A 25252-nucleotide genomic window follows, 5' to 3' on the forward strand; every position below is an offset into this window, starting at 1 on the left:
GAATAAAGTATATTTTACTAAATAAAAAATAGTGCACCTTGTCCAATCTTGTCTATTGCATCTGGCGCTCTCATTGTGGCCCTCTTTAGAGTGGTGATACCAGGTACAGAATACTTTGCTGAGCACTCGTGCACCATCAACCATGGACATCTGGAGTTCCTGTTTACATGCTGCTTTAATTCCCCTTCACATTCCCACCCCGGCCTATCTATCCTCAGCCTTGAGGCTAAACACAAACTGAAGGAGTTCATATTCTGCCTTCGTGGTCTACAACTGGAATTGGGGTCACCACAGTGGCGTGGTGGTTAGTGCGATGCTACTACTGCTCGGAGTGTTGGAGTTCGGAGTTCAATTCTGGCTGCGTCTATAAGGAGTTTGCATGTCCTCTCCATGACCGCGTGAGTTTCCTCTGGGTGCTCCAGTTTCCTCCCACAGTCCAAAGACCTACCGGTTAGTAGGTTAATTGGTCATTATAAATTGTCCTGTGATTAGGCTAGTGTTAAATAGATGGGTTGCTGGATGGGACACCTTGTTGGGATAGAAGGAGGTATTCTATGTGGTATATCTTAATGAAATAAATGAAATAACACAAAGGCATGAATATTGAATTTTCCAGTATCAGCTAACTGCTCTCCCTCTGTCCATTTTCTCTGTCCTTCTGGTCTATCCAGTTCCTCATACACCCATCCCAGCTTCCCATCACCTTGTTTCTATCCCCTCTTCCAAATACTCCTTCTGCTTATCACCCACACGCTCTTTCCACTGAGTCCCTGCTGCCTACTGTTTCCAACTACCCTCTCCAACTTCCCTGTTTGATTCTATGCTCCACCTTCCTTTCCCATCAGATTTTGTCACCTCCATTAATCACCTCCCAGCCCCTGTCACTATTTCCACTTTTCCCTCCAGCAACCTTCCTCAGCTGGATCCATCTATTACTAGCAAGCTCTTGCCCCATCCACCTGTCACATCTTTATACTGAATATCTTCCTTCTACTCTTTCAGTCCAGGTGTAGGTTCTCGACCTAAAATGTCGAGTGTCCATTTTCCTCTGCAGATGCTGACTGACCTGCTGAGTACCTCCAGCAGTTAGTTTATTTGACTATAAGATTTAGGAGCAGAATTAGGCCATTTGGTGCATCGAGTCAGCACCACCATTTCATCATGGCTGATCCATTTCCCTCTCAGTCCCAGTTTCCTGCGTTCTCCTCATAACCCTTCATGGCCTCACTAATCAAGAATCTATCAAACTCTTCCTTAAATATAACCAATGACTTGGTCTCCATAGCCCTCATTGGAAACGAATTCCACAGGTTCACCACTCTGTGGTTAAAGAAATATGCTCCATTCCAGCATCTGCAGTCTCCTGTGTCTCCAGGTATTTTCTCATTTGACACTGACACAATGAGCTGCACATACTCCTTTTGTCTCATAAATATTCTAAGATTCAATGATTGTAAGTAAAATCTGAAAGTCTATGTTAGCACTGAGAAGAGGTGTGTAAAACTGGTATCCTGAAGGATAATCTAATGCTGGAGGTGTTCTGCTTTATTGAACACACTGATACTGCAGTACTGTATTGGGCAGAAGGAGCAAAAGGCTGAAAGCAGGTAATACCAGGCTCACGGAGAGCTTCTACCTCACTCTTATAAGACTATCAAATAGTTGCCTGGTGTGGTAAATTGGACTCTTGACCTCACAATTGACCACATTATGATCTTTGATTGTAAACAAGGTGGAGCAGAGGAAACCTGATTGGATGAGGATTAACCTGTCAGGAGAGACAATGATTGCACATTGCATTGAGATGGAACAAGTTAAAACAATAACAATGTAATTGCCACAGGGAAAGTGTAGTTCAGGTAAACAAAGGGTTGAAGAATAAACTCTGCTTGGGCTTCCAGGAGGGATGGACTACGGGGATGTAAATACCACCGGATGAGACAAACCCAGGCAGTTGCTCTGTGGCAATTGTTTTAACTTGTTCTATCTCAATGCTTTGTGTAGCCATTTGATCTGAATGAACAGTTGGGTGGCACAGTATTGAAGTGGTTAGCATAACGCTATTATAATGCTAGTGGCTTGAGTCTTTGGTTGCCTGTTACAGGGTATGTAGTGGTTAGCCAAACACTTCTCAGTACCAGAGAGCAGGGTTCAATTCCCACTGCTGCCTGTAAGGAGTATTTTCAGTTTTCCCGTGGCCACGTGAGCTTCCTTTGGGTGCTCCGGTTTCCCCCTACATTCCAAATACACATGGGTTAGTGGGTTAATTAGTTACATAGGTGTAATTGGGTGGCGCAGGCTCATGGGACTGGAAGGGCCTTTTACCATGCTTTCAAAGAAAAGAACATGATTAACTCCTTTAGCCAATAAAATATGGGAAAGGACCAAAGGAAGGAAACTTCAGAGTGAGTGAAACTAAAGAGAAAATGTTGGACCTAACATCAGAATGGGGAAGAAAAGAAACTGTGAGAGTAGAATGATTATTGGTGCCAGACTGAGCGGTTTGAGTATCTCAGAAACTGCTGATATGTTGTGATTTTCATGCACAATGATCTCTAGTGTTTACAGAGAATGGTATGAAAAACAAAAAGAAAATAACATTCAGTGAGTGGCAGTCCTGTGGGTGAAAATGCCTTGTTTATCAGAGACATCGGATGACAATGGCTGGACTATTTCAAGCTGACAGGAAGGCAACAGTGACACAAATAACCACACAATAGAACAATGGTGTGCAGAAGAGTGTCTGAATGTCAAGCCTTGAAGTAGATGGGCTACATCAGCAGAAAATCAGGAACATATACTCAGTGGCCACTTTTTAAGGTATATGAAGTACTTAATAAAGTGGCCATTGCGTGTATGGAGATATGCTCACCATGTATTTTCTAACTTATGGAGAAAATTAAGTTATGGACATAGGTAAAATCAGAACTCTTTCATTATGCACCGATGACTTGTATAGTTTTCAATAGAATTATGATTCAAAACAAACTATATCATCTATTGTCTTGTCAACAATTATTCATATAATTTGAAAGCAATCAGATGGAATAGTATGCAGTGTAGCTTGCAAGGGTGGGGGTGGTCATTGTCCAATTTCAAGATAGAATGCAATTGTACAAGTGGGAAAGATAGCAAATTCTATCAATGATTATCATAGTAAATTTCTCTTACCTATAATTATAATCTATTAATTGTAAATGATCTATAACAATTATCTACAATTGTTATCATCAAACCATTCCTCTAACTAAAGATACTACTTTATAGCAGACAGCTCCTCACACCCTTGCAAAGTTCACATTTAATCAATCTCTTTCATGGTGCAGTTTCTGTTATATCTTTAGTTTATCAATGTCTCTGAGTGGGAGGACAAGGGCTTACATGTGTTCTGTGTTGTTCTGTTGAACAGTGGGCATGCTATATTAGCACCAGAATGTGTTATAACACTTTTGCAGTCTGCCTCCAATGCATCCCTAGATTGTGTTGCTTGTTAACACAAGCAGCATGTTTCACTTTCAATGTACATGTGACATGCACTGTCAAGTACATCTTCACTGGGGACCCTCAGCACCCAGGACTTGCCCTCTTCTCATTACTTCCATAAGGGAAGATGCACAGGATCCTGAAGACGCACACTCAATGTTTGGGAAAGGCTTCTTCTGCTCTGTCATTAGATTTCTGAACAGTCCATGAACTCATGAACATGACCTTATTATCTTATTCTCTTTTTGCAGTATTTATTTATTTTTTTACATATTTCTTAATGTAACTTATAGTAATTTTTCATGTTCGAAAGCCGCAAAATAACAAATTTCATGACCTATAGTATGTCAATGATAATAAACCTGATTCTAATTCTGAAAGGCCATAAAACTGAATTTAAGTTGTGTCACTATGTTGCCTCTACCCTCCAATTTGTTTCCATTGTTGAGTGGTGCGTGGGTTCAGCAGCACCATTGCACCTTTGAGTGTTTCGGTACAAGTTCTCAACTCTTGATCTTAGTTCAATCACCAATTATACAATGGACATCAGTCTCTATCAAGGCAGTTGGCATCATGGTAGTAAGGGACGGCATGAGAGCATAGTGGTTCATGTATCACTCACTATTATATTCATTTCCTGCCGCTGTCTGTACGGAATTTGTACGTTCTCCCAGTGGGTTTCCTCTTGGTGGTCCAGTTTCCAACCACATTCCAAAGATGCTAAAAGTTCAAAGTTCAAAGTACCTTCATTATCAAAATATGTTTAAATTATACAACCTTGAGATTCGTCTGCTCACAGGCAGCCACAAAAGAAGAAACCTGAAAGAACCCAATTAAAAAAAGATCAAAACGTAATGCGCAGGGAGGGAAAAAAAAACAAACCACAAACCGTGCAAACAATAAAAGCAAGCGACAGCATTCACAGCAAAACTGAGTCCGTAGACCTGGAGCCGCAGTAGGCCCATGCCACTAGTCTCAGTTCATGACACAGCGAGGCAAATCACTGCAAAGCTCGCAGATACAAAGCCCGGAGCAGTCGCACAGCCTCCGTGCCATGGAGAGAAGAGTAGAGCGAGCAGAATTGACCTGACCCTCACCTCAGGATCTGGACTGACATATCTGGGTACAAGTTAGTAAGTTAATTGGTCACATGGGTGTAAATGGCTGGCATTGGAGCTCATTGGGTCAGAAGGGCCTGTTACCATGCTGTATCTCTAAATTTAAAAAAAAATTAAAAATGCCATCCTAGTGTACTAATTACAAGAGTTAGGTGAGTCACATCAGGCTTTGTATTGCTAGTTGATTAATCCAGGTATAAAACTACAGGAGTTGTGACAATGGTAACTGATCTCTCAAATATAGTGAAGCCATCTTCCACTAATAGCTACAAGTATGCACATAGTTTGGTCCTGATCCTCTCTAAGGACGCTCTTACAATCCCAGAAATTCTAAAGCAAGGTAAAATGCTTTGAATGCACATACGGGATAAAACATAAAACATAGAACAGTACAGCACATGAACAGACCATTTGGTCCATAATGTAATCAAATGGGATAAGCAACTAAACTGATCCCCTCTGTCTACACAATGTCCATATCCCTCCATTTTCCTCACATTCTAATAACCATATAACCATATAACAATTACAGCTCGGAAACAGGCCATCTTGGCCCTTCTAGTCCGTGCCGAACGCTTACTCTCACCTAGTCCCACTGACCTGCACTCAGCCCATAACCCTCCATTCCTTTCCTGTCCATATACCTATCCAATTTTTTTAAAATTACAAAATAGGACCTGCCTCTACCACTTCTACTGGAAGCTTGTTCCATACAGCTACCACTCTCTGAGTAAAGAAGTTCCCCCTCATGTTACCCCTAAACTTTTGTCCTTAAATTTCCTAATAATCACTTAAATTTCTCTAACGTATCTGCCTCTAGCACCACCCCAGGCAGCACATTCCAGGCACCCACCACTCTGTTATAAAGCACTTGCCCCTCACTTTGATATTGGTCAGACGAGGGATCGGGGTATCACGTAACTTATCCGATTTAATTTTCCAAAATTTATAGGGAGCTAAAAGTCAAGTTTGTTTGAAGTCATCCTTGATTTATCTCTTTGCCTCTTCACTTTTTTTATATCCTGGTGGTGTTTGGTTTAATTGCTCTTGATTCTGGGGTTAGCTATTGAAAGGAAATAAGAAGTTTACTCTGATCATTGCTACTTTTTTCACTTTGATGAACACAAGAATAAAACATTCAAAAGGAAGAAAAAGCAAAATAATGGCCACCAAAGAAATCAAATGTCAGACTGTGTAAGGACACATTGTATTTCCCTTTCATTTGATATGTGCCTTTAGGATATAAATAAGTCGGTAATGTTGTGATAGGGTGGTTGGCAGTCGCTCACTCTCTTTGCCACATGCTCATTAATATAATTGTACAGTTTAGTTCGGTGACTTTTGACCAGAGTAAAATCACAAAGGAATGCAGAAAGTCCTCAATATTCACATGTATAAATCATGGACCAGATCAGAGAAGTAGAAAAAGCTGTATACAAAATCCTGTATGTTATTGGTTTGCAGGATTATTGAGTCAAAGAAGAATCCCAATCTTAGGTGTAGCTTTCTCCATTTCCCTGCTGAAACTGACTTAACCCCTTAATGAGTGATATTGCTTTTCAATTAACATCTATGCCTTGAAACCTGACTTAATTCAAGAATTTATTTATTAATTTATTCATTAAGATATAGCGTTTTCAAGCCATGTCACCAGCAACCCCCAATTTAACCCAAGCCCAATCACAACTTACAATAACCAATTAAGCTTCCAACTGGTAGGTCTTTGGGATGTGGGAGGAAACCGGAGCACCCAGAGGAAACCCACACAGTCACGAGGAAAATGTGCAGACTCCTTACAGGCAGTGTCAGGAATTGAACCCCAGGTCACCTGTACTGTAAAGCACTGTGCTAACCACTATGCTACCATGAATTAGGCAACAAAAGCCTCAAGTCTCCTAAAATTCAGTAAATAAATCCTAAGATTGATAAATAAAATAGTTGAGCAAAAAATGAAGGAAGCTATACTAAGCATTGGAAAACTTTTGGTAAATGATTTATTATTGTCATATGTACATTGAAAACTTTGTTTTGCCTGCCATCCATACAGATAATTGCATTTCACCAGTGCATTGAGGTTGCAAAAGGAAAAGCAAAAATTGAATGCAGAATAAAGTGTTAAAGGTACAGAAAAAATGCAGTGTGGGCAACAAAGTTCAAGGCCACATTGGGGTAGACTGTGACATCAAGAGTCCATCTTGGTGTACTTGGGAACTGTTTCATTTAGCAGTGGGATAGAAGATGTCCTTGATCATGATGGATTGTGCTTTCTCACCTAGAACACTTAGCCGCATTTAATTGCTTCCCTATTCCATTGCCTGCAGTTGCTGTTTTTGTCCTGTGAGTTTCAGACCTGGCTGATGCAGTGACTAAGTCTCAGGTGGATGACAGGGAAGCTCACCTCCAAACACCCCCTACCCTCACCACACCACCCTAAAGGCCTTCTGAAACTCACTGCTGTCAAATGCCTTTAGTCAGAGACCATTAAATTATACCCGATTTAATAATTAACTTAAATAATAAAACATCATCAAAGAATAACAACATAAAAAATGGACTCACTGGGTGACAGGGTGGAGATGCATCTCTATCAAAGGAGATATAAGGCATTCCTTCCCTTTGCTAGCCTGCAGGTCACCCTTGAGCAAGGGATAGTACCTACTTAGATCCCCCTCCCTGATCAAGGTCATGTGAAACCACGGGAGCAGGTGGTGGAGGGTCGTATAAGCAGCTGGTGCATATCACAAGTCCTGGTTATGCGATCACTTAGATCAGGCAGACAATCTCTGTGGAGTATTGTTAATGGGGTCACCCATCCTGTAAAGACACTGCAAACCACTTCTGTAGAAAAATTTGTCAAGGACAATCATGGTCATGGAAAGACCCTGACTACCCATGTCATACGACACAGCATATAACGAATGAACACAATGGACTTCAAAACATAAAAACACTGCTGGGAATTATTTAAAAACAGAAAGATTAAGTAAATAAAGAAAAAAAAGATTAGCCCAATTTGGGGACCCAATCAAAAGAATGGAGCTGCATTGAACATTGGAGTCTAATCCCTGGTATAAAGCTGAGAGGCTGGATGCAAAGCACACTCTCAGCCAAGACCTTCCGTCAGCACTGGAAAGGAAGGGGGCAGAAGCCAGAAGAAGAAGGTGGGAGGAGGGGACGGAATACAAGCTGGCAGGGAATAAGTAAAGCCAGATGACTGGAAAGATAGGTGGGTGTGGGGCGGGGGTTGGTGAAGTGAGAAGCTGAGAGGTGATAGGTGGAAGAAATAAAGGGATGTAGGAGAAGGAGTCTGATAGGAGCAGACAGTGGTCCACAAAAGTAATCGAAGGAGGAGGGGAACCGGGGGAGGTGATGTGCATGTGTGGAGAAGAGAAGGGGGAATAGAAAAAGAGAGATGAAGGGGGAATAAGAAATTACCAGAAGTTGGAGAAATCAATGCTCAGTCCATCAGTTGGGAGGCCAGCCAAGCAGAACAGGAGGTGTTGCTCCTCCACCCTGAGTGAGACCTCATCACAGTGGTAGAGGAGGCCATAGACCAGTGGTTCCCAACCTGGGATCCACAGACCCCTCAGTTAATGGGAAGGCTCCATGGCATAATAAAGTTTGGGAACCCCTGCCATAGACTGATGTGTGAGATGGTGAATGGGAATCACATTGAAATGGATGGCCATCAGGAGATCCTTTCTTTGGCAGCTGATAGAGGGAAGGTGTTCAACAAAGTGGTCCCCTAATAAAGTGGGTATCAATGATGTAGATGCACTGGGAACACCTGATACAGTAGATGACCCCATCAACAGGTCATTTCTAGTTTCCATGTTGCTATGCACAGGATTGAACATTAGGGACATACTTACCCAAGTGCTGCACAGGAGTTTGAAGTGCTCAGGGGAAGCTGGAAATGTGCATTTCATTTGAGCACTTCTAATATTGTTCAAGTTTTGTTCTGAGTCTCTGAAGAGCTGTCCCGCACATTTCTTCAATTGATGGTGATATGTTAAGATAATTTTATTGCTATTATTGTTCTCAGTTGTTTTTTTTTGTTTTCTTTTGTCTGTTGATTATTGTGAAAGTCCACATCAGTATGGAAATTTTTGATGAGTAATGTTGTTGCTAATTATTTTCATGGAGTCCCTGCTGAATTTGAAAAGCATAACTCAAATCAAAAACTTGCTTCTACAACCTATGGACTACCTTTCAAGGATGCTACAACTCATGTTATCAGTATTATTTATTAACTAATTTATTATTATTATTATATTGAATATGCTGTTTGCACATTGGTTGCTTGTCAGACTTTGTGTGTAGTTTTTCATTGATTCTATTTTATTTCTTTGTTCTATTGTGAATGCTCTACAAGAAAATACATTTCAAGGTTGTATATGTTTTTACACACTCTCTCACACATACTCACACACACACACACACACACACACACACACACACACACAGAGTCAGTGGCCACTTTATTAGGTACATCCTTACATCTGCTCATTAATGAAAATATCTAGTTGGCCAATCATGTGGTGGCAACTCAATGCATAAAAGCATGCAAACATGGTCAAGAGGTCCAGTTGTTGTGCAGGCCAAACATCAGAATGGGAAATAAATGAGATATAAGTGACTTTGACCGTGGAATGACTGTTGATACCAGACAGGATGGTTGGAGTATCCTGGTAATCTGCTAGGATTTTCACAATATACAGTCTCTAAGATTTATGAGACAATAGTGTAAAAATTTAAAAAAAACCCAAAGAGTGGATGTTCTGTGGGCAAACACACCTTGTTAATGAGAAGATCAGAGGAGAATTGCCAAACTGGTTCAAGTGACAGGAAGGTGACAGTAACTCAAATAACCACGCATTACAGCAGTGCTGTGCAGATCATCTGTGACTTATCCAGTTTGTTTATTGTTTGGACTTAAGAAAGTATCTGCCAGCCTTTTAGCTGTTCTTCTTTTTAATGGGCCATCTCTTGTACCCCCTGCTGTTAAAGGTGTACTGAATAAAGAGAGAAGATTCATAGCCCTTTTTGAATGTCAGAACAGGTTTGAAAGGCTATGAAGTTTACATGAGATCCTTTGTTTGTAATTTCCAAGTTCACCCTACTCATTTGGAACTAGAAGGAAGGCATGCAGTGGCTGTTCACTGCTTAGCATCAGGCGGTTAAAGTGTATGGTGTTTGAAGCCTTAGTCTCAGTGGGGTATGTTTGCAATGGTGCCCACATGAAATAGACGAAAGAAAAATGTACTGACAGATGTCTGTTTGGTGACAGCAGCGTGTGTCTGCAGTAACTAGGGTAAGACACAGCGGTGCAAGTGAAAGTGTGTTTGCATTACTTTCTGCAGATGATAATAAATTTGATAAACAGAAAGGCCTTGTTCTAGGTCAGAAACAGGATGATTGGGTAATTCCAGAAACAGAATTAGAATCAGGTTTATTATCACTAACATATATTGTGAAATTTGTTACTTTTTGGCACTAGTACAGTGCAGTACATAAAGATATACCATAAATCATAATATATAATTAAGTAATTATATTAATTATATATTAAATTAAGTAAGTAGTGCAAAGTGAAAGCAAGAATAGTGAAGTAGTGTTCATGGGTTGGTTCATTGTCCCTCCATCTGATGCTGGAGGGTTGAAGCTGTTCTGAAAAAGTTGACTGTGTCTCGTTAGGCTCCTGTACCTCTTCTCTATTGGTATCAATGAGAAGAGAGAATGTCTAATAGTTGAATGTGCCTGGATACTGTTGTGCTGCTAGTGTCTGTGATCCTTTTCCCACAGCTGTTTTCAATAGACCTAGGCCATCAGCTCTACAGTACAGGGAGAAGCCTCCCTCTCCACCCCCATCCGAATTTTCTGACTGTATCTCCCATCCTTTTGTTTCTTCTCTTTAACTTCTTTAACTTCCTCTTAAGGATATCTGTGCTATGTGCCTCTGCTATTTCTTGTGTGAGCAAGTTCTGCTTTCTCAATGTACAATGTAAATGTAACCCCAGTCTTTAAGGGAGAAGGAGAGGGGGGAAAGGGAATTAAGAACCAGCTATCCTGACAGAGGTAGTAGCAAAATGCTGGATTCTATTATTAGAACTTAGAACATGGAATATAGAACATTACAAGCCCTTCAGCCCATAATGTTGTGCTGGCCATTTAACCAACTCCAAGATTATTAACCAGGCATTTTAAAGTTCAAAATAAAATTTTAAAGTAGGACTGGGCAGTCAACATAAATCTATAAAAGGAAAATCAGGTTTGAGAAGTCCTTTAGAATTTTCTGAGGTTGTTACCAGCAGAGTAGAAAATGGCAAATGAATTGATATGGTGCATTTAGACCTTCAGAAGACCTTTGATTAGGTATCACATGCAAGAGATTATTCAACAAAACTAGCAAGAGGTTATTAAAGAAAACTAGAGCATGTGTATTGGTTGGACTTACAATTAGTTGATGGAGAGAAGATTAAGATAATTTTTAAGGTATGTCACTAAACAGGAATGAGTGCAAAAAGTGATACACTAGGATTCTACCAGCTTTGAAGGGTTGAGTAAGAAGGAGAGCTAGATCAACTGGGACTTTTTTTTTATCTAGAGCGTAGGAGGCTAAGGGGTGACATTGCAGAAATTTATATAAATCTATGAGGCGCCTAGATAAGGTGAATAGACACAGTCTTTTTCCCAGGGTAGGAGAATCCAAAACTAGAGAGTACAGATTTAAAGTGAGAGGGGAAAGATTTAAAAGGGACCTGAGTGGCAACCTTTTCACATGTAGGTAGATACTTATATAGAACAAGCTGCCAGAGGCAGATACAATTCTGACATTTAAAAGACATAAAAGCTTAGAGAGATATGGACCAAATGCAGGCAAATGGGACCAGCTCAGTTAGGCAAATTGGATAGCATGGACAAGTTAGACCAAAGGGCCTGTTTCCATGCTGTATGACTTGACAGTCAAGAAGATGTGACCAGTAGGATGCACAGGGATCTGTGCCAACTATTGACAATCTACAATAGTTGTTTGAGATAGAATCTCAACTTACACACATCATGGGAATCAAGGGACATGTGGTTAATGCAGGAAAGTGACGTTACAGTAAAAGATTATAGATAGAATATTGTTGTTGATGTTCCTTTCCATGCCTTGTAGCACATCAGGTGGAACCTTGCCATTCCTTTAGCATTTCTTGTCTGTTTTCTTTTGAGACCGAGTTGCTGGCTTGATGCTTAACCCTGCATGGATGGGAAACATGCTAGAAGCTAACTGGATTTGAACCCGGACCACTGGCCTCAAAGTCCTATGCAGGTGCCACTACACCACCAGACAGCTATAGATAGAATATAAAAGAGTATTGGACATTTGTATTGTGGTCAACTGAAGACCGGAAAATAATTCTGGTTGAGCTGACGGCGCCGTGGGAGGAGGGATGGGAAGAGGCCCACGAGAGAAAGGCCTTGAAGTACCAGCCCTTACTGCAGGAGTGCAAAGACAAGGGATGGCAGGCATGGTTGTTCCCTGTGGAGATCGGCTGCAGAGGTTTCCCAGCCAAATCAGCTTGGCGGTTGTTGTCAGCTCTGGGCCGGGACGAAAGGAGGAAAAAACAAGCAGCTGGTAGGGTGGGGGAAGAGGCAGAACAAGCCTCTTGTTGGATTTGGCCACTACTGCCATCCCACCAACTGGGGAGTGTCATGGTTAAGGGTTGAAACACTCTGTTAAGGTTGGGAACCAGCTGATGACATCTGCTCCTGGCTGAAGGCTACAGTTACCTCATAAGATATCTGGAGAATGCACCCTAACAGGTGTACGTAACAAGTAACAAGCAGGCTGTGCAGACTATTATCTTGAATTACTCAAAAGCCCAACTAAATGAATCCATTCTGCCTACACAAAGTCCATGTCTTTTCATTTTCTCCATATCCATATGCCTATCTAAGAAACTGTTAACTGATTTACATCCATCACCACCCCAGGCAGTGCCTTCTCTGTGTAAAACACTTGCCCCCATGTCTTGTTTGAACTTACCCATCTAACATAAAATGCAGTCCATTTTTGAATCATGGGATACTACAGCACAGAAACAGGTGCTTTGGTGCATGTAGTCTATGCCTAACAAGTCAGGCTACACTTGGAGTATTGCCAATAGTTTTCTTATCTCAGAAAGGATGTGTTGTCATTCAAGAGAGTCCAGAGCAGATTCACAAGGATAATTCCAGGAATGAAGGAGTTAACATAGGAGGTGCATTTGGCAGCTTTGAATTTTGAAGAATGAAGGGGTATCTCATTGAAACCTACCAAATGTTGAAAGGACTAGATAGGGTGGATGTGGAAAGGGTGTTTCTTATGGTGAGGGTATCCAGAACTGGAGGGAACAGCCTCAAAATTGAGATCGACTTTTTAGAACAAAGGTAAGAAGGAATCTGTGCAATGCTGTGCCAAGTCCATGGGTATACTTATGGAGGAAGTTGATAGTTTCTTGATTGGTCAGGGCATCAAAGGATATGGTGAGAAGGCAGATGTATGGGGTTGAGTGGGATCTGGGATTAGCCATGATGGAATGGTGGAGCATTCTTGATGGGCTGAATGACCTAATTCTGCTCCTATGTCTAATGGTCTTATGGTCTCTTGCATTTCTTATACTTGTCAATACCTCATTTGTTCCTATCTGCCTATAACAACTATATACCTTCTTTTCCTGAACTAGGGCCTCAGTATCTGTCAAAATCCAAAGTTCCCTAAATCTGTTATCCTTGCCTTTTATTCTCACAGGAACATACAACTCTATTCTCTCAAAATTTCACTTTTGAAGGCCTCCCACTCACTAGGTACACATTTGCCAGAAAATAACCTGTCCCAATCCGCACTTGGCCAGATCCTTTCTGATACCATCAAAATTGGCCTTTCTCCAATTTAGAATCTCATACCGACAACCAGACCTACCCTTTTCCATAATTGCCTTGAAGCTAACGACATTATCATCACTAGATGCAAAGTGTTCCCATACACAAACTTGGGTCACCTGCCCTGTCTCATTCCCTAATTGGAGATCTAGTATCATATTCTCTCTAGTAGGGACTTCTATGTACTGATTAAGGAAAATTTCCTGAACACATTTGACAAACTGTTTCCCATCCAGCCCTTTTACAGTATGAGAGTCCCAGCCAATATGTGGAAAGTTAAAATCACCTACTATCACAACCTTATATTTCTTGGAACAGTCTATGATCTCTCTAAAATTTGCTCCTCTAAATCCTGTGAACTGTTCAGTGGCCTATAATATAATCACATTGATGTGGTCATACCTTTTAATTCCTCAGTTCTACCCATAAAGTCTCAATAGCTGAGGTCTCCGGACTGTCCTGTCTGAGCACCGCCATGGCATTTTCCCTGACCAGTAATCCTACTCCTTCTCCTTTAATCTGTCAGGGCTGTGTCCTAAACCCCCTCCTTTACTCTCTGTATACCCATGACTGTCACCACACACAGTTCCAATACATTAATTAAATTTGCTGGCGATACTACACTGACTGGCCTAATCTCAAATAATAATGAGGCAGCCTACAGAGAAGAAGTCATCGCCCTAACACAGTGATGTCAAGAAAATAACCTATCCCTCAATGTCACAAAAACGAAAGGAGCTGGTTGTGGATAGGCTATCCCCTATTGACATCACTGGATCTGGGGTTGAGAGGGTGAACAGCTTTAAGTTCCTCGGCATTGACATCACTGAGGATCTCACATGGTCTATACATATTGGCTATGTGTTGAAAAAGACACAGCAAAGCCTCTTTCACCTCAGACAGTTGAAGAAATTTGGTATGGGCCCCAAAATCCTAAGAACTTTCTACAGGGGTACTATTGAGAGCATCCTGACTGGCTGCATCACTGCCTGGTATGGGAACTGTACTTCCTTCAGTCGCAGGACTCTGCAGAGAGTGGTGCGGACAGCCCAGTGCACCTGTAGATGTGAACTTCCCAGTATTCAGGACATTTACAAAGACAGGTGTGTAAAAAGGGCCCGAAGGATCATTGGGGACCTGAGTCACCCCAACCACAAACTGTTCCAGCTGCTACCATTTGGAAAATGGTACTGCAGCATAAAAGTCAGGACCAACAGGCTCCAGGACAGCTTCTTCCACCAGGCCATCAGACTGATTAATTCATCCTGATAGAATTGTATTTCTATGTTATATTGACAGTCCTGGTGTACATAATATTTATTATAAATTACCATTAATTGCACATTGCACATTTAGACAGAGACATAACATAAAGATTTTTACTCTTCATGTATATGAAGGATGTAAGGAATAAAGTCAATTCGATTCAATTCCTGCTCTAAAACAAGGGAATTTTGGAATATTGAGCTGCTAGTCCTGCTCCTCCTGCAACAAAATATGGCTATAATTCCTGATGATGTTGATCTGTCCTAAGTTCATCCGCCTTTCCTACATTACTCCTTGCATTGAGATAGATGCAGCTCAGAACATTAGTCCTACCATGTTGAACCTTTTGAGTCCTGACTTCATATGTAGGCTTAACAACATCTTTCTGTACAGCCACTCCACTATGTGTTCTGTTGCTTTGGTTCCCATCCCCTAAAATTCTAATTTAAACACCACCACGTGCAGTACTAGCAAACCTTACTACCTTCAGTTCAGGTGTAAACTGTTCCTTCTGCACAGGTCCCACCTTCCCTGAAAGAGAGTCCAATGATCCAAAGGTCTGAAGACCTCCCACTTGCACCATCTCCTCAGCTGTGTCTTAAACTATATGATCTTTCTATTTCTGGCCTCACTTGTACAGGGCACGGTTAACAATCCTGAGATCACAATTCTGGAGGTCCTGCCCTTTAACTACTTCCCTGCATTCTCTTCGCAGGACCTTGTTACCCCTCCTACCCATGTAATTGGTACTGACAAGAACTATGACCTCTGGCCGCTCACCCTTGCTCCGGACTCAATCCAAGATGTCTCTGACCCTGGCACCCGGGAGGCTTCAAAACATTTGGGAATATGGTTCTGATCCACAAAATTTCCATTTTGTTCCCCTAAACGGTGTACCTCCTGTTGCTGCAGCTTGCTTCTCCTCCTTCTTTCCCTTGTGAGACACAGAGCTAGACTCAGCGCCAGAGACCTGACCATTGTGGCTTTCCTTTGCTAGGTTAACCCCCCACCGGCAACAGAGTCCAAAGCAATATACCTATTGTTGATGGGAGCAGTCACAGGGGATCTTTGCACTGGCTGCCTATCCATTTACCCCCTCCTGACAGTCACCCATTCACTTGTGTCCTGCACCTTGGGTACAACCTGTGTGTCCTGTCCATCAACCCCTCAGCCTCCTGAATGATCTGGAGTTCATCCAGTTCCAGCTCCAACTCCTTAACACGGTCTGTTAGAAGCTGCAACTGGATGCACTCCTTGCAGGTTAATTATCAGGGACACTGGAGGTCTCTCTACCTTCCCACGTGGTGCAAGAAGAGCATTAAAGAATCCTGTTTGGCATGTCCACTGTTCTAAATGAGCAGCAATAAAGAATAAATAACAAAGAAAATTTTAAATTACATATTTCAACCCTGGTAAAAAAAAGTCTTGTATGATCCATCTCAACCCTAGGTAAAAGATACTGGCTGTCTATCTAAAGCTCTTGATAGATGGGCATGGGGAGGATGTTTCCTATAGTAGGGGAGTCTAGGACTAGAGGGAACAGCTCCAGAATACATGAGAGATCTTTAGAACAGAGATGGAGGAACCTCTTTAACAAGAGCATTGTGAATCTGTGGAATTCATTACCACAAGTGACTGTGGAGGTCAAGTCACTGGGTATATTTAAAGTGGAGGTTGACAGGCTCTTGATTAGAAGAGTGTCAAAGGTTATGGCAAGGTGGTAGGAGAATGTGGTTGAAAGGGATAATAAATCAGGCATGATCAAATAGCAGAGCAGACTTGATTGGCTGAATGGTCTAATTTTGCTTCTATGTCTTATGCTCTTCTGGTCTTTAGGTCCATATCTTTCTGTACTTTGCCTATTCAGAGTGGCATGCAAAAGTTTGGGCACCCCGGTCAAAACTTCTGTTACTGTGAATAGTTAAGTGAGTAGAAGATGAACTGATCTCCAGAAGTCATGAAGTTAAAGATGAAACATTCTTTTCAACATTTTAAGCAAGATTAGTGTATTATTTTTGTTTTGTACAATTTTAGAGTGAAAAAAAGAGCACCATGCAAAAGTTTGGGCACCCCAAAAGATTTGAGCTCTCAGATAACTTTTACCAAGGTCCCAGACCTTAATTAGCTTGTTAGGGCTATGACTTGTTCACAGTCATCGTTAGGAAAAGCCAGTGATGCAAATTTCAAAGCTTTATAAATACCCTGACTCCTCAAACCTTGTCCCAACAATCAGCAGCCATGGGCTCCTCTAAACAGCAGCCTAGCACTCTGAAAATTAAAATAAATGATGCCCACAAAGCAGGAGAAGGCTATATTGGACTGTCTCAGTACTTTTATATTTGTATGCTGTAGGCACTTACTTTTTATTCGCAGTTATTTTGTAAATAAGACTATTCTTTTGCACTTCTGGTTAGATGCTAATCACATTTTATTGGCTTTTTATCTGTACTTGGCACAATGACAATAAAATTGAATCTAATCTAATAAGATAGCAAAATGTTTTCAGGTCACCGTTTCCTCAGTTCGTAATGTAATTAAGAAATGGCAGTTAACAGGAATGGTGGAGGTCAGGTTGAGGACTGGAAGACCAAGAAAACTTTCTGAGAGAACTGCTGGTAAGATTGCTAGAAAGGCAAATCAAAATCCCCGTTTGACTGCAAAAGACCTTTTGCAGACTCTGGAGTGGTGGTGCACTGTTCTCCTGTGCAGCGACACCTGCACAAATATGACCTTCATAGAAGAGTCATCAGAAGAAAACCTTTCCTGTGTCCTCACCGCAAAATTCAGCATCGGAAGTTTGCAAAGGAATATCTGAAGTAGCCTGATGCATTTTGGAACCAAGTCCTGTGGATTGAGGAAGTTAAAATAGAACTTTTTGGCCACAATGAGCAAAGATATGTTTGGAGAAAAAAGGGTGCAGAATTTCATTAAATGAACACCTCTCCAACTGTTAAGCATGGGGGTGGATCGATCATGCTTTGGGCTTGTGTTGCAGCCAGTGGCACAGGGAACTGGTAGAGGGAAGAATGAATTCAATTAAATACCAGCAAATTCTGGAAGCAAACATCACACCATCTTTAAAAAAGCTGAAGATAAAAAGAAGATGGCTTCTATAACAGGATAATGATCCTAAACACACCTCAAAATCCACAATGGACTACCTCAAGAGGTGCAAGCTGAAGGTTTTGCCATGGCCCTCACAGTCCCCCGACCTAAACATCATCGAAAATCTGTGGATAGACCTCAAAAGAGCAGTGCATGCAAGACGGTCCAAGGACCTCACAGAACGAGAAGCCTTTTGCAAGGAAGAATGGGCAAAAATCCCTCAAATAAGAATTGAAAGACTCTTAGCTGACTACAGAAAGTGTTTATGAGCTGTGATACTTGCCAAAGGGGGTGTTACTAAGTACTGACCATGCAGGGTGCCCAAACTTTTGCTTCAGATCTTTCTCCTTTTTTGTTATTTTGAAACTGCAAAAGATGGAAATAAAAAAAGTAATCTTGCTTAAAATATTAAAGAAATGTGTCATCTTTAACTTTATGCCTTTTGGAAATCAGGTCATCTTTTACTTGCTTAGCTATTCACAGTAACAGAAATTTTGACCAGGGGTGCCCAAATTTTTGCATGCCACTGTATGTAACAGTCTAAATGTCTCTTAAACATTTTGGCATTGGTTCTGTTAAAAGATACAGTGAAAAGCTATTGTTTGTGTGCCATCTGGCCATAATAATTACATGAATGTACCAGAAAAAAATGGAGGGCAGAATATAGTATTGCAGTTACAGAGAATGTTAACCCTTTTAAATCAAAGCAAGAGGCGGAGAGGGAAGAAGTAAAGGCATCTCGGAGAGAAGCCGTTTTTGTTAACTGATCGGGGAAAAGAGGCTGGACTGCACAGGCGTGTGATGCCAAAGGTTTAAAAAAAAGACTGCCATATATAGCAGCCATCGTCATAGTGGCCATCGTCGGAGTGGACTGAGGCAGAGTGGGACGGCTTTGGCTCAACAGGTTTCGGCGTGAACAGGCAGAGGCGAGGTTTGAATGGGGCACGACTGCGCAACCGCGTGAAAGTCGGCCTCTGAGATCAGTGGGAGAATTTAAAAAGCGAGCAGAGGCTAAGGACGAGTTTCACTCCAAGTGAGTTAAGGCTGGGTAAGCTCCTTTAATTAATCTAATTAGTTTAGGAGTAGGTAATGGAGGCAGCAGTTAGGGCAGTTGAGTGCTCCGTTTGCAGTATGTGGGAAGTCAGGGCGAGCAAAGCTGTCCCTGATGACTACACCTGCAAAAGGTGCATCCAGCTGCAGCTCCTGACAAACCATGTTAGGGAACTGGAACTGGAGCTGGAGGAACTTTGGATCATTCGGGAGGCAGAGGCAGAAATAGACAGGAGTTTCAGGGAGATAGTCACCCCTAAGAGTCAGGAGACAGGTAGCTGGGTGACTGTCAGGAGAGGGAAGGGGAATAGACAGAAAGAGCAGAGCACCCCTGTGGCCGTTCCCATCAATAATAAGTATACCATTTTGGATACTGTTGGTGGGGACGACCTACCAGGGACAAGTTGCAGTGGTTGCGTCTCTGGCACCGAGAGTGGACCCTCAGCTCAGAAGGGAAGGAAGGAAAAGAGGAGAGCAGTAGTGATAGGGGATTCGATAGTTAGGGGGACAGATAGGAGGTTCTGTGGAAGAGATCGAGAATCCCGGATGGTCTGGTGCCAGGGTGCGTGATATCTCGGATTGAGTTCTCAGTATTCTCAAGAGGGAGGGTGAGCAGCCGGATGTTGTGGTCCATGTAGGGACCAATAACGTGGGTAGGAAGAGTGAGGAGGTCCTGAAAGGTGAGTTTAGGGAGTTAGTTGCCAAGTTAAAGGACAGGACCTCCAGGATAGCAATCTCAGGATTGCTACCAGTGCCACATGCAGGTGGATTTAGAAATAGTAAGACAGTACAGATCAACAGGTGGTTGAAGACATGGTGCAGGAGGGAGCGCTTCAGATTTATAGATAATTGGGCAGTTTTCCAGGGAAGGTGGGACCTGTTCCGGCGGTACGGTTTACATCTGAACTGGAGGGGGACAAATATTCTTGCAGGTAGGTTTGCTAGAGAGGCTCCAGTGGATTTAAACTAGATATGAGGGGGGAGGGGAACCAGAGTGCAGGAACAGATGTATGGGAGAAGGAAGAAAAAGAAGATACTAAAGTTGTTTGCACCGTTAGAGATAAACAGAGAGGAAGAGGTGGAGAATTTCTTAAATGCATTTATTTTAATGCTAGGAGCACTGTAAGGAAGGTGGATGAGCTTAGAGTAAGGATTGATACCTGGAAATATGATGTTGTAGCTATTAGTGAAACATGGTTGCAGGAGGGGTGTGATTGGCAACTAAATATTCCTGGATTTTGTTGCTTCAGGTGTGATAGAATTGGAGGGACAAGAGGGGGAGGTGTTGCATTGCTTGTCAGAGAAAATATTACAGCAGTGCTCTGGCAGGATAGATTAGAGGGCTTGTCTAGGGAGACTATTTGGGTGGAATTGAGGAATGGGAAAGGTGTAGTAACACTTATAGGGGTGTATTATAGACCACCTAATGGGGAGCGAGGATTGGAGGAGTAAATTTGCCAGGAGATAGCAGATATTTGTAGTAAGCACAGGGTTGTGATTGTGGGAGATTTTAATTTTCCACACATAGACTGGGAAGCCCATACTGTAAAAGGGCTGGATCGTTTGGAGTTGGTAAAATGTGTGCAGGATAGTTTTTTTGCAGCAATACATAGAGGTACCAACTAGAGAAGGGGCAGTGTTGGATCTCCTGTTAGGGAATGAGATAAATCAGGTGACGGAGGTATGTGTTGGGGAGCACTTCGGGTCCAGTGATCACAATGCCATTAGTTTCAATGTAGTTATGGAGAAGGATAGGACTAGACCCAGGGTTGAGATTTTTGATTGGAGAAAGGTTAACTTTGAGGAGATGTGAAAGGATTTAGAAGGAGTGGATTGGGACAATTTGTTTTATGGGAAGGATGTAATAGAGAAATGGAGGTCATTTAAAGGAGAAATTTTGAGGGTACAGAATCTTTATGTTCCTGTTAGGTTGAAAGGAAAGGTTAAAAGTTTGAGAGAGCCATGGTTTTCAAGGGATATTGGATACTGGGTTCGGAAAAAGAGAGAGATCTACAATAAATATAGGCAGCATGGAGTAAATGAGGTGCTCGAGGAATATAAAGAATGTAAAAAGAATCTTAAGAAAGAAATTAGAAAAGCTAAAAGGAGATATGAGGTTTCTTTGGCAAGTAAGGTGAAAGTAAATCCAAAGGGTTTCTACAGCTATATTAATAGCAAAAGGATAGTGAGGGATAAAATTGGTCCCTTAGAGAATCAGAGTGGACAGCTATGTGTGGAGCCAAAAGAGATGGGGGAGATTTTGAACAATTTCTTTTCTTCGGTATTCACTAAGGAGAAGGATATTGAATTGTGTAAGGTAAGGGAAACAAGTAGGGAAGTTAAGGAAACTATGATAATTAAAGAGGAGGTAGTGCTGGCGCTTTTAAGGAATATAAAAGTGGATAAATCTTCAGTCCTGACAGGTTATTCCCTAGGACCTTGAGGGAAGTTAGTGTAGAAATAGCAGGGGCTCTGACAGAAATATTTCAAAAGTCATTATAAACGGGGATGGTGCCGGAGGATTGGCGTATTGCTCATGTTGTTCCATTGTTTAAAAAGGGTTCTAAGAGTAAACCTAGCAATTATAGGCCTGTAAGTTTGACGTCAGTGGTGGGTAATTTAATGGAAGTATTCTTAGAGATGGTATATATAATTATCTGGATAGACAGGTTCTGATTAGGAACAGTCAACATGAATTTGTGTGTGGAAGGTCATGTTTGACAAATCTTATTGAATTTTTTGAAGAGGTTACCAGGAAAGTTGACGAGGGTAAAGCCGTGGATGTTGTCTATATGGACTTCAGTAAGGCCTTTCACAAGGTTCTGTATGGAAGGTTAGTTAAGAAGGTTCAATCTTTAGGTGTTAATATTGAAGTAATAAAATGGATTCAACAGTGGCTGGATGAGAGATGCCTGAGCGTAGTGGTGGATAGCTGTTTGTCAGGTTGGAAGCTGGTGACTAATAGTGTGCCTCAGGAATCTGTACTGGGTCTACTGTTGTTTGTCATATACATTAATGATCTGGATGATGGGGTGGTAAATTGGATTAGTAAGTATGCAGATGATACTAAGGTAGGTGGCATTGTGGATAATGAAGTAGATTTTCAAAGGTTGCAGAGAAATTTAGGCCAGTTAGAAGAGTGGGCTGAAAGATGGCAGATGGAGTTTAATGCTGATAAGTGTGAGGTGCTATATTGTGGTAGGAATAATCAAAATAGGACATACATGGTAAATGGTAGGGCATTGAAGAATGCAGTAGAACAGAGGGATCTAGGAATAATGGTGCATAATTCCCTGAAGGTGGAATCTCATGTGGATAGGGTGGTGAAGAAAGTTTTTGGTATGCTGGCCTTTATAAATCAGAGCATTGAGTATAGGAGTTGGGATGTAATGATAAAATTGTACAAGGCATTGATGAGGCCAAATTTGGAGTATTGTGTACAGTTCTGGTCGCTGAATTATAGGAAAGATGTCAACAAAATAGAGAGAGTACAGAGGAGATTTACTGGAATGTTACCTGGGTTTCAGCACCTAAGTTACAGGGAAAGAATGAACAAGTTAGGTCTTTATTCTTTGGAGCGTAGAAGGATGAGGGGTACTTGATAGAGGTATTTAAAATGATGAGAGGGATAGATAGAGTTGACGTGGATAAGCTTTTTCTATTGAGAGTAGGGGAGATTCAAACAAGAGGACATGAGTTGAGAGTTAGGGGTAACACGAGGGGGAATTTCTTTACTCAGTGAGTGGTAGCTGTGTGGAACGAGCTTCCAGTAGAAGTGGTAGAGGCAGGTTTGATATTGTCATTTTAAGTAAAATTGGATAGGTATATGGACAGGAAAGGAATGGAGGGTTATGGGCTGAGTGCAGGTCAGTGGGACTAGGTGAGAGTAAGCGTTTGGCACCGAGTAGAAGGGCCAAGATGGCCTGTTTCCATGCTGTAATTGTTATATGGTTATATGGTTACAAGTGGACAAGGGTAAGGGCCACAATGAGGTAGATAAGGTGATAAACATCTTAAGAGCTCATCATTTTGTTTATGAGGTCCTTTTGATTATTATCAGATTCTTTTACCTCCTCTGTCAGCAAGTTGCGGTTATCACTCACTCATCGTTCATCGTTAGGTTGCATCTGGAATTTTCAGTTGACATATGATTTCCCTCCACGCCACTCTGACATATTGGGAAATCGTGTTCTTGGCAGGTTACAGCAGTGGTTTGCCATTGCCTTCTGCCAGGTGGGTTTGAAGAGATCACCACCTCTTGCAGTGGATGACCAGGACGTCTAAGTGCCTTGTCGTGCTCTTAGCACTCCACCAACGCCTGCTGGCCTGCCTTCTTGACCGTTGGACCATTAATCGGTCTCCTCCGCTCAATCTGCCAGGGCCAGACTTCATTCTCTGGGACAGACAAATCCCCTACCTCACTGAGGGTCGAAGACCCGTCAGCTACCCTCACCTGTTTTACCGGGGTGTGGCCGCTGCATGTGCTACAGCTACTTGGAGCCACAGGTGAGAGCTGAGCACCAGGTGGGGACCAAAGGTGGAAGAGCTGCCCTGAAAAAGGGCATGGCAGATCCCCATCAGAAGTGCTACCCCTCCCTAGACACCCCATACACCCCTATCACTCACTACTTGTGTAAAAAAATCTTTCCTCTCAAATTCTGAGGGGTGCGGGTTAGTCTGCTGTGCAGTCTCATTTTAAAGGTCCTACATATCTCCTGAGAGTATCCCAAATCATGGCACAGAACTCCTCTACTGTAAGGACATTTCACTCGCCTAACTTCAGAACTGAGGAGTATCCATTGAAGGTCCATTGACCTACCATATTACCCCTCAACCATCAGGCTCTTGAATCATTGGGGATAACTGCATTTTATTTATTTATTTATTGACTGATTCATTCATTCATACATTGAAATGCAGAGTGGAGCAGACCTTTCTGGCCCTTCAAGTCATGCCAGCCAGCGATCTCCCCCATTTTAACCCTAGCTTAATCATGGGCCGATTGCAATGATCAATTAACCTACCGACCGGTACACCTTTGGACTGTGGGAAGAAAGTGGAGCACCCGGCGGATACCCATGTGGTCATGGGGAGAACATATCAAACTCCTTACAGGCTGTGGCAGGACTTCATTCACCCCATCACTGAACGGTTCCCACAACCTATGGATTCACTTTTAAGGACTCTTCATCTCATGCTCTCGATTCTTGTTGCTTATTTATTTATTATTAGTAGTCAATTTTTTTTCTCTTTTGGATTTGCTCAGTTTGTTGTTTGTCTGCTCTGTTGGTTGCAGTCTTTCATCGATTGTATTATGGTTCTTGGATTTATTGAGTATCCCAGCAAGAAAACAAATCTCAATGTTGTACATGGTGACTTATAACTACTTTTAAAATAAATTACTTTGAACTTTAAACTTTGAATCCTGAAGGTATCAGTCTGTTTACAAAAATGATCCCAGGAACAACAGACTTAATTTACGAGGAGCATTTGAAGTTTCTGGGTCTGTACTTGATGGAGTTTATAAGGCAATGCGGGGAGATCTGATTGGAACCATTGAATACTGAAATACCTGGATAGAGTGGACTTGGAGAGGTGTTTCTATTAGTAGGTGAGTCTAGCATCCAAACACACAGATTCAGAATAAAGTGATATCCTATTAAAATTGTAATAAGGAGGAATTTCTTCAGTCAGAAGGTGGTGAATTTGTGGAATTTGTTTTTGCAGTGATTAGTAGAGGCCATGCCACTGGGGGTATTCAAGGCAAAGATTGATTCAGATTCTGATTAATGTTCTGATATTGATTCTGATTCAGATTCAGATTAATTGACTTATCACATGTACATCAATATCAATATTTACAGCGTCTTGCGTCATTTGCATTACAACTAACACGACCTAACGATTTGCTGGAGATAATGTGCAAATATCACAACATGTTCCAAATTTTGATTGGTAAAGGAGGTTATGGTTTACAGGAGAAAGGTGGGTGAATGGGGTTGAGAAAAAGAAAATCAGCCTGATTGAATGGTGCAGCAGATTTCATGGGCTGAATAGCCTAATTCTGCATTGATATCTTATAGAGTTATGTTTGTAATGTAACTGGCTCCGGATTCCCACCTGTATATAACCACACTGCAAGAGTGAAAATAAGTCCTGATACAGGGTTTCATCCCAAAGCATCCACAATTCCTTTCCTCCCACAGATACTGCTCAATCTGATGCATTCTTCCAGCAGTTTGCTGCTAAAGAAAAATATGTGCCTTACTGCTCTTTTTTTAAATGTAGTTCTCTACTGGAAGGATTTACTGAGGTGGATT

General features: G+C 41.7%; 1 protein-coding gene across 1 annotated transcript in view; it reads left to right on the top strand.

Moving 5' to 3' along the window:
* Positions 1 to 25252, top strand: part of LOC140727020 (SH2 domain-containing protein 1A-like) — a 94274-nt gene that overhangs the window by 49379 nt on the left and 19643 nt on the right. The window lies entirely within an intron of this gene.

The sequence above is a fragment of the Hemitrygon akajei genome, chromosome 4 (assembly GCF_048418815.1).
Source record: "Hemitrygon akajei chromosome 4, sHemAka1.3, whole genome shotgun sequence".
Lineage (NCBI taxonomy): Eukaryota > Metazoa > Chordata > Chondrichthyes > Myliobatiformes > Dasyatidae > Hemitrygon > Hemitrygon akajei.